The sequence below is a fragment of the Polypterus senegalus genome, unplaced genomic scaffold (genome assembly GCF_016835505.1).
Source record: "Polypterus senegalus isolate Bchr_013 unplaced genomic scaffold, ASM1683550v1 scaffold_4735, whole genome shotgun sequence".
NCBI lineage: Eukaryota > Metazoa > Chordata > Cladistia > Polypteriformes > Polypteridae > Polypterus > Polypterus senegalus.
This window is the reverse complement of record NW_024384185.1, coordinates 89,734-110,090: the sequence shown is the minus strand read 5'-3', so window position 1 is coordinate 110,090 and position 20,357 is coordinate 89,734. Positions and strand designations below refer to the sequence as shown.

General features: G+C 41.7%; 1 pseudogene; it reads right to left on the bottom strand.

Moving 5' to 3' along the window:
- Nucleotides 1-1,916: 1,916 nt before the first annotated feature.
- LOC120521847 lies at nt 1,917-16,969 on the bottom strand (annotated as a pseudogene).
- Nucleotides 16,970-20,357: the final 3,388 nt, after the last annotated feature.

Here is a 20,357-nt window from a genome sequence, read left to right as displayed (position 1 = left end):
ATAAAGATGAATCAGGTTAGCACGGGGATGCTGAGTCCTAGCCTTTTCTCTGTGAACACCACCTCAACAGGGTGGCTCCATCGTCCAGTCTCATGGATTATCATACTAGTGCTGTACCAAAGACACACAGCTGTACCTGTCATTCCCTCCAGAGGACCACACAATGACAGCCAGAATCTCAGGAAGTCTCACTGATGTCTCAACCTGGATTAAGGAACACCATCTGCATCTCAGCTTGGCAAAGACAGAGTTCCTTGTTAAATCCTCATCTTTGTCCAGCACAGTTTATATTTACTAATACCTGACAAATCAGTATGGGGTCATGATTGACCACTGACCACACTGCGAATGTCTCTCATTCTTGCACATTTATTCCACATACAGTCAGCCATTAGTTCTGTCACATCTGGATTACTGTAACTGTTTACTAGGAGGGTAACCAGGATGTGCTACCAAGTAACTACTGATGATTAAAAATAACCACAACCACAATGGGCACCAGCCGCTCCTCTTTTCAGGTCGCTTTACTGGTAGGGCACGTTCAATTCCAGCCCTTGATGCTGGAGCAGAGCAGTCAGTGGGTCAGCAACTGCTGTATAGATATGGAGGCACTCATGAGGTCCTCTGCTGCTTGTTAGTCACACGGGTCTGCTGTTGAACGGTGTCTGATGATGCCACCTCTGCATGGCATCAAATCTCAGTCTGGACTATTTTCACATGTAGTTCCAAGCTGGTGGAACAAGCTGCCCATCTCAATTTGAAATAGTGACTCCATCAAAATGTTTAAGAAGTGTTTGAAGACCCTCTTGTTCTGTGAATGTCTCTCTAATTGATGATGGCTTTGATAGGTTCTTAGGCATTTTGTTTGATCTGTGGTGATCAATTTTGTCACCTTGTCCTGTCACACTTGTTCTCAAACAGTCCCCAGACTGATGTTTACTTGATTATGGTGACAAATTTTGGATAAAATTGACTGCAGAGTGAGGAAATGTAAAATCATAAAATACCCCTGGGCCTAATAAACAAACCAAAGTCATGTCAAGCCAAGTTGGGGAGCATGCACTGGTACAGTGCGTTGCTGCACCCACTACATGATGAAATAACTCGGGGTCCCGGTTGGCAAACCCCCAGGCAGACATGCATTCCAGTCCCACCATCCAGAAATAACCCTCTATCTACCACAGCCAGGTGTTACGTGGGCGACCCCTTGGCCTGGTCCAGCCACTCGGGTCCCCAACAATGAGGATCTTACTAGCTGGATCACCCTCGGGGAAATGCGCCATATTGCTGTAATGCTGTAACTGACACTCACTCACAATACAGGTAATGTGCCTCATTCAGGACTCCATGAGCAACTGCTCATTCGACACAAAGTCAAACCAATGGTACTCAAGGATTTTCCAGAGAGAGACAGTGCCAAAGGAGTCCAGTCTTCATCTCATGTCACTGGATAGCGTCCATGTCTCACAACCATATAGCAAAACAGGAAGCACCAGGACTCTAAAGCCTTGAACCTTCATCCTTTTGCATAGATATCAGGAGCACCACACACCCCTTTTCCAACGACCTCATGACTCCCCATGCTCTCCCAATCCATCTACTGACTTGATAGGAAGAGACGCCAGAGACATGAATGTTACTGCCGAGGTAAGTAAACCTCTTGACAAGGTTGACACTCTCTCCTCAGACAGACACTGCTGATGGCCGTGCCCAAGAGGTCATTAAATTAACCCTAACCAAAGTTTACAGAATAATAAAATATTTATTCAGGAGATTTAAAAAAAACATTTAAAAAATGCTCACATAAAAAAGCAAGAGATAAGTATAAGAAATGAGAAAATTAAACAGATTTGGTTAAAAATAAAATCTGAAACAAACAAAATCCAAATGTCATTAACCAGAGACAAGGCCTCCTAACAACTGAACAAAACAGGACCACCAAAAACTGAAACGTAAAGCAGAGTCCACAAGACAAGAGAAACCTTAATGTTGATGCTGCTCTTTCATCTGCCATTTCTTCTTAAATACCCTTGGGGGTGGAGCTCCAGCTGTACCATCAAGTGGCTCCACCCCCATAGGTTGCACGGGAAGCATACACTTAAAAAAAAAACTAACCTCATACATAAACACAAATTAAAAAACAAAATATTCATCAATAGACAATACATGCAAAAGCAAAATTAATACCATTTACAAAACATTTCAGAAAAACATGAAGAGATGAATGCTTAACATTAGACCTGAGGGCCACTCAGACTATAACACCAATGTGGGGGGGAATGTGGAGGGTCAGGCTCAAGAGGACCGTCTGCACAGGTTGGCACACACGACACACGTGGGTACGCAGACACATGGCAGCGCATGAACACTTGGAAACAGATTGGAGAGCAGCGGTCATCTGCCTAAATAACTGATTTCACTGTTGTGTTCTTAGAGGTACATTCATATTCATGCAGTACCCACATATTATTTGTTACACACCCCATTTTCTTTAAATAACAAAAAACAAAACAGATGCACTCCTTCCTTCTGAATTCTAATCCCCAAATTTAGTCACAGAGGTGCTGCCCACAGGGCCTGTTGATCTTGTAAAATTCATTTTGACCCCAAACTACAATCACAAAGAGGACCTGTGCTTGTGGGGCTGTCACATGACCATGGAGGGTACAGGTCACTGGTCACCTGGCGTCAGATGGCAGATTTTGACACTGGAGTCTGGACTAAGCCAAAACCCAAACCCTGGATATAGCGATTCAGTGAAGGTGGTATTGAACCTGTGCAGGATGGTCATTGTGTTTGAGACACTATAAAACGTCAGAGAGCCAGCAGGCCAGTCCAGATACACGCCTATTCTAGTGCTGCAGGGGGCTTGGATTACATTCATCTGGCTGTTGTGACACACAATGTACTGGGAATAAGAGCACCTCAGACTCCAGGACTTGTCGTTGATTCCAAGGCCGCTATCTCGTTCCCAGGCTTTCCTGTTTAGTCCTATATATGCGACTCCTATCGCCACCTGACTTCCACGCCAATCCACCTCCCAGTAAAAGCGACTCCCAGTCAGAGCCTCTCTGCACAGAACCTGCTGCAAGCTGTCAAATCGGTAAGGATGATCAGGGTATTTGTGTTTTGTTCCGTCACGTGTCACCTTCTTGTCCCCTTCAGACAGAGACAGCCATTCATTTGCGGTGTTGATGTCCAGTGTGAGTGGACAGAAGTCTGAAAGGAGAGAAAAGTAAACGAGTGAGGAAATCTAGGAGTGTGTAACAGGACTGGGGGCGGGGCACAACACAGACAATTAACAAGAACCAATCAGGAGCTGTGCTGACGTGACTCAAACGTGCCATAGATAGTAAAAAGCTCATCTGATTGGACACATTCTGTGAGAATTAAAAATCAAATTCTGGAATTATGACTAACGGACACCATTGTGATCAGAGTTCTAATAGACTGTCCACACTGACCACTGCCTTATTAAATGACACTTTTTATTGTCACAGTCCACCTCTTTAACTTAAAAATCAATCCACTGTCACACTTCATCACCAAACTGATTTCACTTTCCTCACAATAAACCTCTCATCCTTGTTCTGTTCTGTCCATTCCCAGTATTTTGCTCTTCCATTTCTAGTGAACTACTAAATGTTTAGGGGTCACCCTGCAGGTCATGGATATATAGAATATGAAAGTAAAAAATCTAAATAAAATATGAACAGTATGAGACAAGATGGCCATTGAGTGTTGAGAGATGTGAAGGTCATGAAGAAAATCACCAGTGGAGTAAAGGAGACGATTCATTCAGTAGAAAGTAAGTTTAAATTTAAAAGATGTGGTTGAAAATAAGAAGAAATGTAAAGAAGAAAAACTGAACCAACAAAACTCGATTCAGGAGAGCATGATGGCCAAGGGGTGGGAGCTGCGGCCTCACAAATTCAGCTTCATGACTTTGAATTTGGCACCCTGTCATTATTTTTGTCAGGTCTGCATGTTGTTCTCATGTCACTCCTGGTTTTCTTCACACATCCCACAGTCGTACTTGTTGGGTTAATTGGCGACTCTGAATTGGCCTTGTGTGGTTGTAGCTGTGTGAGCACCTGACTTAACAAAATGCAGCCGGAACTGAATCAAACCAGTCTGACAAAGTTGAAATTAAAATCACTTTAATGTAAACCTATCGTTGCCATGATGGTCTGCCGACCTGAACTGACCAGCTGATGAAGACAATCAGTCATCAGGTCACAAATTCAATTTTTTTAATTTCATAAATCAGTAGACTAAAAAAACAGCCTGAGGATGAGTCTGTCATTCTGAAACTGTTAAAGATTATTTCCATGGTACAAAGAAAAGATGGTAAAATGCACAACGTTTTGGCTCTATATTCTTTATCAAGTATCACTTTGCAGATACACGCTATTCTGAGAAAGTGACACTGGAAATCAGCACATGACTTACTGCAATTTGTTTAATTTTAAGTAACAGTTACAATTCACCGTATTCTATATTTTTATCATTCTGTAGAATGCCTATACGTATACATATATATATTGTATATATATACTGTACATTATGGAATATGGCCGGCCAGTCAGCCTGGCCAATACCCTCAGGCCGCCAGGTGGAGCTCTCCCTGCAGCATGGAGGTGCCCCGAATACTAGCAGGGAATCATGGAGTTTTCCTTCACAGCCCTGCTGGATACCTTGGGGGCCAACAGAGGACGCTGCAGGGAGGCCCAGAGACTCTTATGTGCCCTATAACCCGGAAGTACGTCTTAGTCACAGCAACAGGAGGAATGACATAGTCACAGCAACAGGAGGAATGACATACTTCTGAGTGTAAGGGTGGCAACGGGGATGAATTGTATTGATTATTGACTTTGATCTGACCCAAGGGGACAACAGTGATAGGAGGTCACTTGGACAGAAGGATCGGAAACACTTCTGGGTCAGGAAATATAAAAGGACTGTGGGAGATCCCAGTCATTGAGCTGAGTGTAAGGGTGGCAACGCGTCTGGGAGTGGAGGATTGTATTGATTATTGATAGTGTATTTGTTTATTGGTTATTGTGTTTATTATTAGAGTATTGTGGAGTGGAGGGTGCTTTGTGCTCTTATTTATAATAATAAAATAATAATTGGACTTTTATCTGGTGTCTGACGTATTGTCTGGGGGTTCAAGGGGACAACAGCGCCCCCTATCTGTCACTATCTATATACATACATATATATGTATACATACTATATATATACATACATATATAAAGAAATCGGTGGAGGATGTTGTAGATGTGAACTTTAAAGACATTATCATTATCAATTTTATTATTAAAATTGGGAAATGAACAAAATAGAAAAGAGAATAAGAGAATGGAAAGCCAAGACTGAAAGCAACAGTGTAAAGATGAACACTGGAGGTAGGACTTGTGTACAGTTGGACTTGGCATAGTCGGCATGATACTTGAATTCCTGTGAGTTCACTTCACCTTTAAGAGACTCAAACCCATCAGAGTGTGTTGATGCTTCGTCTCAGACCTTCATCACTTTCAGTTCTTACACTTTCACATCATAATCCTGACCTTTGGATATTTAAAGAGAAATCATTTCTATTGTGTTGATTCTTTCAGACAAAACACAAACTCACATCGTAAAAAGTCCTCTCTGCTGTAAGGCTCAGGAGACTGAAGGGGGTAAGCTGGAGCTTCACGACCTGAAAATAAAAAGCAAAGAGAAGAATAGAAACTGTTAAGAAGACATTGTGTGATGCCAGTTTAATTCTTAAACACTGACTTTAAATGCTTTAATATAAAACACAACATAACAAGCCGATGAAACACAAACAATAGCAGTGCAGTGACAGTCCATTAGCCCTGCTGTATACAAACATACAAATATATATAAGGGCCGTTAAATTACTTTAAAATGAATATTACAATATTCAAACTGAAATCAAGCATATGTTCAGACCTGCTTTAATGTGGCTCTACGTGTACTTTTGTAGCTAATGTGCTGTTCTTTTATAGTTAATCTCTTTACATTTTTGCTTGGTGTTTGTTTCTTTAATTTCATCACTTTGTGTTCACAGTGCCCAACATTTTGTGAAGTCCTTGTCACTCGGGAAAACTGTGTCTGTGAATCCAAAGTCACACTTGAACACACCACAAGGTGGGCACTGCAAGTATTAAGTGACCAAATGAACGAGAAAGTCAAGCTGAGCACACGGCCTCTGTCTGCCTGTGATGCACACGAAATCACTCGCCATGCCTCAGACTTGCTCAGCTCAGCTCTTACTCAGCATTTCTTCTCCTCCGTTCTTTCTTCTTGTTGTTTATAGAGACCACAAGACATCACGTCCCTTACTCGCATCTCTATTATATAATCTGAGGTAAATTTTCTAATATTAGTTAAATTCTTAAACACTTTTTACAAATACAGTGCAGATGTTGTATAATATTAACAATAAGAGCAGCTCACTACTGAAAATGGGGATCAAAGTGGGGACACTTGATTACAAGTCAGCAAATCTTACTTCTACACCACGGAAGCTGTCGTCTTATCCTTGAACCTTTTGTGAAAGTGTTTATTTGATCTTTGGACTTTGGGTTTCACACATTCTATAGTTTATGCCTACATTTTGTAACATTTATTACTAAAATATGAAAAAGTTTCTGTTTTATCAATGTGTTTACACAGATTATTGTAGAAACAGAACACAAATGAAATACATGTGTTCCAAATAACGATCTATTATTTCCACTGTAAAACTCCAGCACTTAACTCAGTGATAATCAAACAAGGCAAGAGCTGGGAGAACTTTGTGCACATTCTGCGATGATGGGGGGGTGGAATAGCAGGCTGCTTACTGCTTGTCTTAATCGGCACATTTATAGGACAAAACACGCTGACGGAGAGGTGCAAATGGATTTAAAGTGGGCCAGATTTACAAGTTTTCTCGTAGGCTCTGGTAATTTTAGTGTTAAAGAACTACTTTATATCTGAATGTAAATAAAAATCTGAAACTGTTGGTTGAAGACCTTAGGTCTGAATGGATCTCTAAATGGTCAACTGCACAGATTACTTCTCCTATTTTGCTGTACCATAAGAGACCCCTCCAATGATGGTAGAGACCATCTTTTACAAATCTAAATGTCCCAATGTATTTGTCCACTCACTTACTACAGGGGTGACAGGAGGCCTGAAGTCAAATTAGAGCTAAACGAGCTGAGGCATTCTATTGCTCAGTCTGTCCTGAACCTATCTGACATCTAACATGTCCCTACAGTTTCCTCATCTTATCATCACAATATATGAATTAAAAAATTCTCCCTAATGTCAGTGGGAGAAAAGACTCTGAGCAAATGACGCCATGCATATGAAACACATGAGCCTGACGAAGAAGAACCAGAAAAACGTTTAATGTGAAAAGGTAATGTCTAATCCAAGTGAACCAATGCAATGGACACACAAGGACTGACAGTCCGAATGTGAAGATGCCGTTCTCAACAGAAATGTCATGAGACAGCTGAATGCTGATGTCGTTTTTAATGTTTAGCTAGCCACCATACCACATGTATTTCAGAACAAGTCATCCACTTGGATCTAACCATGTTTGGGCCTGGCCAGTACTTGGACAGCAGACCATGTAGGAAAAAGCTTGGGTTGCTGCTGGAAGAGGTGTTAGTGAGGTGTGCTTACACTGTGGTCTGAGTGTTGATCCCAATGCCTGAACGCAGTGACAAGGACACTGGGCTGCAAAAATGGTGCTATCCTTTAGATAAGATGTGAAACCAATCTTCTGAGTTTCTGTGGTCATAAAACATCCCTGGACATCTTTTGTAAAGAGTGGAGAGAATCCCAATGTTCAGGCTAAATTGCCCACCACAGCCTGGCAATTCTGGCCTCCTAATCATCCCCTAACTCTAGTTGACTAACTATCTCTCTCTCATCACTTCACCACCTAATGACTAATGTCTAGTGAACACAAAATGGCTGCCGTTGCATCATCCAGGTGGATGCTGCACATTGGTGGTGGTTGAGCTGGCTCCCCCCTCTCCATGTAATGCACTTTGAGGGTCTTGAAAAGCACCATATAAACACAATGTCTTCTATTGCTGGAGATGGGAGATGAAGGGAAGTTTTGTCTGAGAGGAGGAAGGATGGAGTTTTACCAGAAGAGCGCTGGGGTCTTGTCGGAGGGAGGAGGATGTCCTAAAATTGCTGCCATAAAATCAGTAAACTTTAATGAATGTGAACTGAAAACACTGTACTGTAGTGAAGCACGTTGATATTTATAGCAGCTGATTCAGATTTCATGATATTTCAAAGCACTGATGATGATGATCTTAATTTTGTTCCATTTATGTCTTAATTGGCCTCAAGAAAGGAAAACTTCATTTGAACGTTGAGCAGACTTGACCAGTTGATTTCTGTTCATTATTTGTTATTCTTCATTCACAAAAATAAATTAAACTGATCATAATGTCAAATAAAAAGCAGTTTTTAAGAGAGTATACAGAAAAAGGGACTTATGAGAAGTCTAATTTTTTGTTAAAAATTTCAAGAACTGTAATTAAAAGAAATTGTTAATGATGACAGTGTGATATCATTTAACTAGCAAATGTAACAAAAAACTTCTTGATATCAAAGGTGGAGGGATGAATGTTAAAGCTCAGGCCTTCTTCATGCACCTCACTTCTTATTGTTACTCTGGTCCTTCTGATGGACTTTAACAACACAACAGTCGCCATACCTGATGTCAATGTCTTGATGTCCCACCGGCTGATCTTCTCCAGACTCTTTTTCAGACATGCCAGCTCCTTTCTCAGGTCCTCACAAGAGAAATCAGCAGTGACAGTGAAGCTGAGTGAGTCTGCATCAGCAGGAAGAACACAGCGAGATGAGAAATTCTGTATGAGAAGGAAAGAGGGAACAGTGAAAAATAAAAAGAAAGGTTTGTTAGGAGAAGCTCTTCTGAGTTAAGGGCTCTGTGTGGTGAACAGTTGACTTGCCTTTAGGAGTAACAGGTGATTAAAACACTACATGTAAAGCGTCTCCAGATCCTGGTAAAACTTGTTACGTTGTACGGTTTCCTGCATGTTCCCGGGTCATGTGACGTCATCTGTGTGCCCCTCTCCTAGTGTTCATTGAGAATATCTGTGAGTGGAGGTGAGCACGCTGTACTCTCGAGTTAATTCAAATATCGGAAATTGCTTGAATTTAATTTTCTTTTTTTGGAGGCAGGTATTACAATATGATCTTTTCGAGAATTTTAAATTAATTTTGGTTTTGTGTTAATGTGAGCATTTCATGGCCTTTCATATATCTTTTTTATTAACTTTTCTTGTTGTGGCATAATGACTTTTTCTTTTTTTACCTGCTGACATTTTAAGTTTTTAATTGTGCTGAGCAGTTCATGATTATTTCAGTTATAAATACTACTGTACGTGGACCTGGCATTGAGAGGTAAGTCGTCATCATTGTGTGTCCAACCGTGTGAATTGTATGGACAGAACTCAGAAATTTGTGTTTTTGTGTTTTGTTTCTTCACATTTCAATCAGTTAACAAATATGAACAGACAAAGGAGCTCGGTGTTGTTGCCTTATTTCTTTTATGGAGTTTGCACCAAAGCTTCAGAGGTTCATGGGAGTCAAAGCCCAAGCACAGCAGCACAGCGTGAGCAGTCAACATCGGTTACACAGAAGGTGAGAGCTTCCTTCATTCATTTATTGGCTATTTATGAACAAGAATTTCATTGTAGTTTCACATAATATATCATCGACTTTGACTTTCAAAAAGCTTTTACCACAGAGAGGCGAGTCACTGGACAGCAGGTAAAGGACTGAGGGTGCAGTGGGCATGTGGGTGCAGAACTGACTTGGCACACAAAACAAAGCATTGAGCTTTTTATAGTTAAATTAAATGTAAAGACTTTCACATGCTATTTAATATAATTATACAATGAAAGGCCTGCAGCTAGAAACTGTACATGATGATCAAGACTTGGGAGTCTCTATGTGGACATCCTCATCCTCAAGCAGACGAAGTAGAGAAGACAAGAGGGAGGCTGAGTTATATGGCGCCCACTATGTGTGCAAGGAGGAAATTTCAGTAACCTGCAGAACACACTGGTGAGTCCACATCAGGAGTATTGTGTGCAGTTTTTGTCACCAGATTAGACAAATGACCTAACAATACAAGAGAAACTCAAGAGACGAGAGACGAGAATGGACTGTGGGGTCTGAGCTGTGAGGAAATGCTGAAGGGTTTGATTCTTCTCAGTTTAAGAAAAGAAACGTGAGAAGACAAGACAGAAGTGTTTAAAGATATGAAGAGAGTCTGTGTCATCTTTTATTAAACATCACTTTTGAAATTGAAGTTCCTTAAGAGTGAATTGTTCCACATGGAGACCTGTAGATACATGGAACAAGTTACCTTGTAGTGCAGATGACAGCAACAACATTTTTGACAATATTATTCAAATGTGAACAGACGTTCTGTGTTGGGCTGATTGGCCTGTTCTTATCATGTTGTAAAAAACTTCTCAGATCTTTTGACTGTTCCTTTAAACGTTCTCAGGTCCCAGACTCCCCAGTCTGCTCAGATTATCTGTGAGGTGGCCCTCTCACCTGCAAGAAGTGGACGTGGTCCTTCGTTTCTAAAAGCTCCATCAGCTCAGTGTATCTCCTCTTCAGCTCCTCGATCTCCTTTTCCAGTCGCTCCATGACTCCTTCAGCCTTCTCCATTTCTCTCTTCTCTTGTTCTCTAATCCTCTCAGTCACTTTCCTGTAGGCCTCTTCAATGCAGTGAATCAGATCAGTGAAGCTCTTCTCATTTTCCTCTAATTCTCTTCCTACAGAGACCTGATTAGTTTGAAAAAGACATCAAATTGAGCCGCCTAATAACAACCACCAGTCACAAGACACTGCAGTTGGTGTTTAGATGTTGTGAAGGACAATTTAAATAGATGGGCATCCTGGATGAGGGACCACAATTATGCAAAGTGTTGGGTGGCTGCAGCTCTCTTCCAGTCCTCCCATTTGGGCATCAGCAGGATGGTATGATGCACTGTATGTATTCTGAACATGCACAACTAGGTGCAAATATGAGGGGCAGACAAGTGGGTTATATCAGGGGCTCTGCCTGTGCCCTGTGACAGTCCAAGTAAGACTGGGGAGATTAGGAGGCTAATCTCATACCAGCACTCTTGGTGTAGGATGAAAGGCTCAGGATGGGTGGCATTTGAAGCAGAGGAGCACTAATGTGAGCTTAGCATGTGTCACAGTTAAATTATTGGAGCTAGTTATTAACTAAAATTCAGTGAACAGTCAGCATGAGCTTAGACGGACTGGGGGTCTCATGTTTCATTAACATGCAGGAATTCTATTAGGACACAAACAAAAGCACACAAGCCTAGAAGCATAAACCACCACAGAGTTTGGTCTGTCAGGACGGCTCTCCTTCAGTCACTTGCCCTTCCTCAACTGTCACCTCTGTGTATTGATTGGACTTCACAGAGTTGAGTGACGTGTTGTGAACTGCACTGAAGACACACTTGTTGGTCCAGAGCGGCTGTATTTACTATTTTAGGACAGCAGAAGGTGCTAGACCAGTTAGTGTGATTCTGTAACCTAATAAAGCAGAAAACTGCTCATCAAGAAAGAGAAGAATAGAAGATGTGCTGAATAGACTAAGCTGGGATATCCAAGAAAAGGATGGAAGGAGATCTCATAAACGAATTCTGGCAGCATTGGGCCTAATGCAGGAAGCAATCCTGGACAGTGTGCCAGTCCTTTACATGGCAGGTCCTGCACAAACCCACACTGGCAATCATGAAGGGCCAATTTTAGAGTCAATGGCAATTAACCAAATGGACTAGTAGGGTTGTGTTATAACGAATGGAGTAGCAGGAGGAAACCCTCGGGATGCTGGAAGAAGGGGCAAACTACTCAAGGACAGTGATGGATGACAGTGGATCAGAGAGGCAGCAGAAGAAGTGACCTCTGGACCACCTTACTGCCCTGTGTCATAAAATATTAAAGCTGGTGGAGATGCACACAATCAATTAGTGGAGCACCTTAAGTTATATCTAATTAATAAAACATGGAGTACAGGCAGCAGTGAAATGTCAAGGAGGACACAATACAACATCTTCTCTCTGTCCCCCTTTTCTTGTCCCTACACGTCATTACCAGTGAAGTCCTGCCAGCTCTTCTACTTTTAGTTTATTTCTCCTCACTTTGATATGAAGTGTCATTTTAATTCCACTCACCTTCATCTGTTCCATCGCCCTCCTCGCCTCCTCCAGTGTCTTCTCTCTCTCCTCAAGTCTCTTCTTGATTTCACTCAGCGTCCCCCCCAGCTGTTTCTGTTTGTAGACACAAGAAGACACATACGTGGGGTCTTAGCCGTGTTTAACGTCACTTTTTGATTTCATTCTCTCTTAATAAGTCCTGTCATTCATTTTATGTTTCGTGACACGACTAATGACTTTTCTTACACTTGTCTTCATGTTGACACCGTAAGTGACACACAGAGATTTGATTTAAATAAAGAACAAAAAAGGTCAAAAGAAAGGTTTAATGTGACAAACTGAAGATGGAGTTTGGGCCTGAAGAGAATAAAGAAGACAGTTTGAAGACTGGTGTGTGAGGTATGTAGATCTCGAGATTTACAGTAGAAGACTCAAATGATTGCTGTTTTCAATTCATTTTTCTGGTGTCTCCTTAAAGTTATCGTTAAGAGTTATGCGTCAATTCTACAGTTTTGACACCTGAGGATTTCAAATTTGTTTTAAGAAATTAGTGTTAAGGGAGTTAAATGACTTCATTTTACTGACACCTTTACCCAAGGCAACATGCAACATTTGACTCCGTTTCTTTCAGGTGAAGTGATTTGCTCACTCAGGGTCACACTGTGGTGTCAGTAGATGGATTTGAACCCACAGCCTCAGGGTTTGAAGTGCAAAGCCTTAACCACCAAGCCATCCTCCTTTCTAAACAGCTGTGGTGTCTTTTTCAGTGCCATTTTGTTTTCTCACAGGCATAGCCATTTTGTGTCTTCCTTCCAATGTTGTGGTGACCCGTTGTAAGGGGTGTGGCCTCAGAGGTCATGACCTGTGACTCATGTGACAGAAGGCCAGGGCCACTGCCCGTCCAGGATGCCCCTTCTGCTTATAATCCAGGGGAACAGTCATGGGCTGCACAATACCTCCCCCGAGTCGCTAATAGGCAGCCCTCCTGGGTGGCAGTGGTGCCTCAGATTCCAGCAGTGCTCCATGGAAGATGCAGTCCTCCTCAGCCCTGTTGGGACCCAGGGTGGGCACCAGGGGGTGCTGCAAGGGTTCCTGAGCCCATTTGGGCGGTTCTTCAGTCACACCCGGAAGTGCAACTGGAAACGGGTGATCAAGCACCTGGAGCCCTTCCGGGTGGACTAAAAAAGGAGCCAGCAACCACCACTCCAGGAGCGAGAGTCAGGATGAGGAGGACAACGCTTGTCAGGAGGAGTGGTGATGAAGAGTGTGTGTTTGTGTTGGTGTATTTGTTTAGGACTTTGTAGGACTGTGTTGTGGCTGAGGGGCACAGGGGAAAACAAGTCCAATTCAGCGATACTGTTCAAAATGTCGTCTATGGAGTATTCTGCTTTCCGCACTCGCTGTGATCTCTTGCCAGCTATCAATGCCTTTTCTGCTGCTGTTTGTTCCTTGCTACTCACACGAGTATAGGGAATCTCGGACAAACCAATGAAGATAACTTTCCTTCTAGCAAAGGGAGTCCAACTAAAACATAACAACTGGTTTTGTCACTGTTTACAGTTGATTACCACCATTAATCCCCCCTTTTGACAACCCTGAAAGAGTTAAAGAGAAATTCATACATGAGCATATGAACAAAAAGGGAGGGAGACCCAGTGCTATTACATTTGTGCTTGACTTTACCAAGGGGGCTCTCCCAGCTCTTCCAATCATGTTTGTTTCACCAAGAGGCCATGTCACCCGCCTGTAGGTCGTCAATGAACTCAAGAAGGTAAAATCAGGTGGTGAGACCATGAAGGTTGAGAAGCACAGAACTAGAGGTGACAGTATTGACTTGAGATGAGGAATTATGGAGTCATGGCTACTGTTAATGAGGCTGATATAGAGGAATATAATATTAGTGGTACACCTGCTTCAGGAGAAATAGACAAGGAAGGAAAGCAGGGAGTGTGGTGCTATATGTAAAAAGTAACATTCAGGCCCATGAATTTAAGGTGGAAGAGGAGGATGAGCCAGAATCACTGTGGGTTAAGCTGGTAAGGAAGAAAGCCAGAGTTGTGTTTATCGGAGTTTGCTACAGGCCACTATGTCCTGAAATTTCAGACAATATCATATTATTTAAACAAATAAGACATGTGCAACAAAGAGGATGTAGTGATCATGGAGGAACGTGAACTGTCCAGTGATTGGGAAGCTCCCATCACAAATACAAAAGAAGAATCAGAAATGGTGCTGACTGCAAGTGTCTGTTTTTCTCACCCAGTTTGTCTCGACAGGACAGGAAGAGTTAAAAAAAATATTCAAAAGGTCAAAAGAGAAACCAAAATAAAATGTTAGTGAGGTCAAAGCAAACATCAATTAATGAAGTACTACTGCAGTAAAATGACAATAAAATAGAATTTAGGAAACCTCAGGGACACAAAAGGAGAAATCATTGGAAATGAGAAGGAAATGAACTGAGCAAATGTGTTCACCCAGGTGTTTGTAAAGCAAGAAACAAAAGGAATGTCTCATAAAGAAGTAAAAATACACTCTGAGTTCTTAGATTTTAAAACAGATCAGTCAGATGTGCTTCAGGTTTGAAGACAAATAAAACCTGAGGACTTAATGGGATTTTACCGATTGTATTGAAAGCAACAAAAGACGTCATTCATAAACTCTTATTAGGCCGATAACATCTGCAGAGCCGTGTTCATCTCTGAATTGTATTGCCTTTTATCAGACCTCACTGCAAATTATTATTGTGTTGTGTTGATGGTTGATTTTAATATTCATAAAGATGTGGAAATTCACACCTTTAGCAAATGTTTACACGCCTGCTGGACTTGGTGGGGTTTGCGAAATGTTTGAAGGTCAGAGTCCACCTCGCAATCAGACATTGGGCGCCATTATCAGTCAGGCTGTTGACATTGAAAGTGTTTTATTAGTCCAATAAATTCTGTCTTACCTTGGATAAAGGTGTCTGCTAAATTAATAATAATACTAGTACTACTACTATATCTACTACTTCTGTTACTACTACTACTAATAATGCTTATTTAATACTAATAATGAAATGACCTCTGATCACTAATTAGGTGTGTGATTACATAAAGACTTATTAAGGTGAGATCATCTGTACTACAACACTGCCCAGAATTGTATTTAGGAATCTTAGACTTAATTCAAAAGAACAATACAGACCGAGTGACACGTGTCTATAGCAAGTCTCTTAACTCTTTCAGGGTGGATGTCAGCTTTTGTTGAGCGGAGGGGCTGAGGGTGGTAATCAACTGTAAGCGGGGACCAAACCCGCCATAGTGTTTTAGTTCAGCTCTATTTGCTAGAAGGAAAGTTAACTTTGTTGGTGTGAATGAGATTCCCTGCACTCACGTGAAAAGCAAAGAGCAGATCAAAGTGAATGGGCAAAGCAAAAAACTCCATGGATGACATTTTGCATATTATTACTGAGTTGGACTCTCCGATTGTAATACAAGGAGTCAAGAAAGAATGTGAGGTAGCAGCATCAGCTGATTGTGGTGCTGAACACTTTCGTTTAGCTGACACACCTACACCAGCGTTTGTCTGGGAGGACCACCACTTACAACGACAAGAGGTACAAAGCAGACTGCATGGCATTGCACTGGGACCACTGCTGCCGCCCCTGTCCCATGAAAACAGCCTGCCAGCCAGCCTGCCACACGTTCCAGCCAGCTGTTCTGCCACCCGTGAATGGCTTGACCTGCAAGAGACTGCAAACTGGTGGCCACAGAACTTAGCAACAGACACTTTGCGTTGATTTATGTGTAAAACAAATGCTTTGTGTGCTTTTCAGAAATCTTTGTTTTTAGGAAACAATATTCAGCCCTTGAAGAGTTAAAGAGGTCTGAGGCTCTCACAATCCAAGTGATCAGAGCACAAAACAACTCCGCTCGGTTTAATAAGACCCCTTAGCTCACTTGACTGTCCATGGATTAATTTGAGTATCTCATCCTGGGCTGTTTCCTGCCTTGAACCCGGTCTCACCAGGATAGGCCCCAGCTTACAACTATCTTACAGAAGAACATTCCGGCTTCTCAAATGGAGGGGTAGATTTCTTATCAGATTACATTTAATTTTCAAATACTTTAACTCTTGTGGTTTATTTTATTTCTATTAATTACTCAACTCCACTCACCTCTTTTTCTTTTCTTTCTCTCGCCAGCTCCACCTTTTCATGGCCATCATGTTCATTTGCCCCACAGACCAGACAGATACACATATCATCAGTTTTACAAAATATTTCTAGAATTTTCTGATGTTTTGCACAAAATTTCTTCTTCAGATTTCCATCAGGATCAGTCAGCTTGTGGTCCTTCCATGTGGCTACTTCATAGTGAGGCTGCAGGTGAGTCTGACAGAAGGAGATCATGCAGGTCAGACAGGACTTCACCGCTCTGAACTTCTTCCCAGTACAGAAGTCACACTCCACGTCTGCAGCTCTGAGACGGAGTAGGACTAAGTCCCATCTTCTTTAATTTCTGGATCACCTCATTGAGAAGAAGGTTTCTATTCAGCTCAGGCCTTGTGGTGAAGGTGTGTCTGCACTGAGGACAGCTACACACTCGGCTCTGATCCCAGCAGTCCGTGAGGCACTTCAAACAGAAATTGTGACCACAGGGGATCAAGACAGGGTCACTAAGGATGTCCTGACACAGCGAGCAGGTGATCTCATCCTGTAATCCAAACAGATGGGCTTCGGCCATCGTCAATCTGAGGAGAGGCAGGCAGAGAGAATCAGTGAGGCAAACGAGGGGTAGTGACTTGTGAAGAAGTCAAAGTGGAGCTTTATCTTTACTTTGTGAGGAGGAGGAGATTTAAAGTGAAATCTGAGAGCACATCTGAGAAGACAAAGGTTAGGAGTAGTGCTGGGGTGTCAGTTAATGTTTAAGTGAATGAAGGTCACTGCTGCAGTTTTATTCACCTGAATATCTCCAGATAAGAATTATCTACTTGTCTTTACTGACCAAGAATATTGGCTTAGTGCTTGGGGTTACATGTCATGATTTATAGAATGAACGGTATTGAGTTTGGACTGGTGCTTTGACTACATTTCACCTCTTGATCTTTCACTCAACAAAATGTTTATCTTCAGATTTCAGAAACAGTACGATGAGAAATTAAGCAAAATGAGACCTTTATTGACTAGAAACAGTACAGAAACAGAAGGCTGTCTGGAAGTCATCGGAGGACACGTCTACTTGGGAAGTTCAATCCACAGCCTTAGGGTGCAGCCATCACAATCCAGTGAGGTATGGATCTCCAGCAAGACTCAAGAGACCCTGGAATACAAAGTCATGTTTGGCCTGCGGCTTACTCCAATACTTCTCCTTTTTATTCTTTTCATAGACCTTCCTCTATTTGTTCTTTAGTTAGCTTTACCTTGATTGTTGATTTTGTTATTTATTTTTAATCACTGGATCTCAGTCTAAGAGGCCGTGGTCTTCAACACCTAGTCTCTGCTCAGGGGTGTTTAGTATTTACAGCCCAGTACTGGGTGGGAGTGCTGAATAAATTTAAGCGGAGGTCAGCATTAGAGTGGGGATGAGGCCTAAAGGTCCTTCTGTGTCAAACTGTACTGGTGCCCCACAACTCTTGTTTAGCCTTATGTCAATTTTGGTGTTTCAGGACTTGTTATGTTGTATTCTGAGGTATACGGAGTCCATTTAAAGGCAACTTCCTACCTCTGAAAATAATTCCCTCCTCTCTTCTAGGCCTTTTAAAATGGCCTCCACCCTCTGACCTCCAACAAAAACTGGTTTGGTATTCCGCCGTCTGACAAAGCACCATCCTCGGCACCGCTTCAGATCTCAGACTTCTCATCTTCTTGTCTAACTTGTTATATGTCCAGATTTGTCATATCTCTCTAGTTCAATGCCTCTGTTACTTATCCTACTTTTTGTTTGGTCTGTCGGGTCATGTGCGGAAGACAAATCAAGGGGGGTTAAGATGGTCAGATTCTCAGGACAAATGCAATTAATACCTTTGACAGCTCCAGTGTGTTTGTGCATATAAAATAAAATGACCTAAATTCCGATATTAGCTCCTGACTACTCGCCTGTAAATTTGTTGAGAAGAGATTTGCCATAACTCGAACATGGTATGCATTATTCCAAAGGAGGATCAGACTCAAATGACAATGCGAGTTATTGCAGTGACAGTTTATCTAATAGTGGACAGACCACCTCATTCTATCAGCCAAGCAGTAACTGACCTCTGAAAAGTGTGAGGATCGTTTATTGAGTTTAAGTTACTAAAAGCTAGAAAGCCCAAATTGGAGATTCATTGTTCAATGATTCACGAGACAACAAGTGACAGTCAGCTGGAGCAGGAATGGCTCTCTTGACAGGCTGGTCAGCTTGCCTCGCACTACGTGGTGATTGGAGATCAAGGAGCCACTGTGCAGAGAGATCACAAAGAATTTACTAAAAGGGGGTTAGAAATTCCCTCACCGTGCCCCACATAACTTTGTTGGTAGCGCAGGGGTATGAAAGCAAAAATCTTGGACCCATAATAAAGAGTGCGTCTTGTGTGTCTTTTCACTGAGGCTGTGTGAGGTGAAAGCATCTTTTGTTTTTTCATACTTATTTGTGTGTGAGCCTGGAGAGAGTGGTGGAGTGCTATGTATGTGTATGGGGTGGGGAGACGAAACATGGAGACTTCTGGGTAATGTAGTTCAATTGTAATTAACTGAAACTGTCTTGTGTACATAAATTCTCAAATATTAAATATAAATGTCCAGAGCTCTGAACTAATTTGGGTTAAATTGAGTATTGAACATGTGTAATATTTGATAAAATGAAAACGTCTCCACTTTTGGTTATAAAAAAAAAGAGAGAAGTTCATAAATGTGCAAAGCCTCCTTTCTTCAGACCCTGATCAGGTCTTAGGAAAGATGTTTTTCTGATAAGCATAAAATAAAAATGAGACAATTCAATCAATTTCCTTTCTTGTTCCTGATGTGCGTGCGTGTGTGTGTGTGTGTGTGTGTGTGAGGTTGTGTGTTTTGGGAAGTATTACAATGGAGTGTGTGGTGGCGCAGTGCTTAGCACCCTTGCTGGGTAATGGGAAATGAAGATTCAGGTTTACATATTTTCTGTGTTGAGTTGTTGTGTTCTCTGTGCCTGCATAACTTTCTCTGAGAGTCCATGTACTGCGTGGTTTCTCGATAGTTGGATTTGTCTAGGTTGCCATAGAATCAGATCACCATGGAAGTTCTTTCCTTGTTGTTGCTGACTCGGTTCGCCAATAGAGTCTCCTTTATCTGGAGACCAGCGCCGTATAGAGCTGAACAAGATTGTGTTGTGCTCCCTATGTGATGATGTTTAACACCAGCTGGCGTCATGAGAGGTTGATTGAGGTTTGCTTTTCCTGATCAGTAAAGTTAGTGAGAGTGGATGTCACTCTTCATCAGAGTTCATTTCTTTCTGTTTCCTTTGCTGCATTGTTTGTTTTCAGACATACTGTGTTTGAGCAAATAAATGTCTTAATGTGCGGCGAACTGAGAAACAGCAAATATAAACTTGAGAGATAAAGAGTTATGTAATGCGTTAAATGGTAATAATACTGGGGTGAGTTTGAATGTGTTAAAGACAGTTTAGGTGATTCTGAGTGTGTGTGTTAAAGGGATTCCTGTGTGTGTATTTAAAACAAGAATAATCATCTTTGAGAGAGTCTGTGTCAACACATGTGCTGCTGTTTGAGAGGATGAGCTGACTGATAAGAATGTGTGCAAGAATGGAAATACGTTTGTTTGTTTGCTTGTTTGCTTGTTTGTTTGAGTTCAAAGGGCTTTTAATTCTAACTAAAAGAGAGATGAGCAGGACACGGTATGAGTGGCCCTTTCCTTTGAGTACTGGCCAGTCTCAATGGAGAGAGGAGTTTAATAAATAAATAAATATTTAGAAACATTTATTAATTGAGAAGAATAATAGTAAACTTGTGGGACAGTATACATACGTATATAACTAGTACTTTGAGAGTAAGGGACTCTTACTGCAGGTCCAGACATCCACAGCCATTAGGATAGGATGACACAGTTTAGGCTGACATGCTGATGGCAATAAAGGACAAATGATCAGTATTATGGCTTAT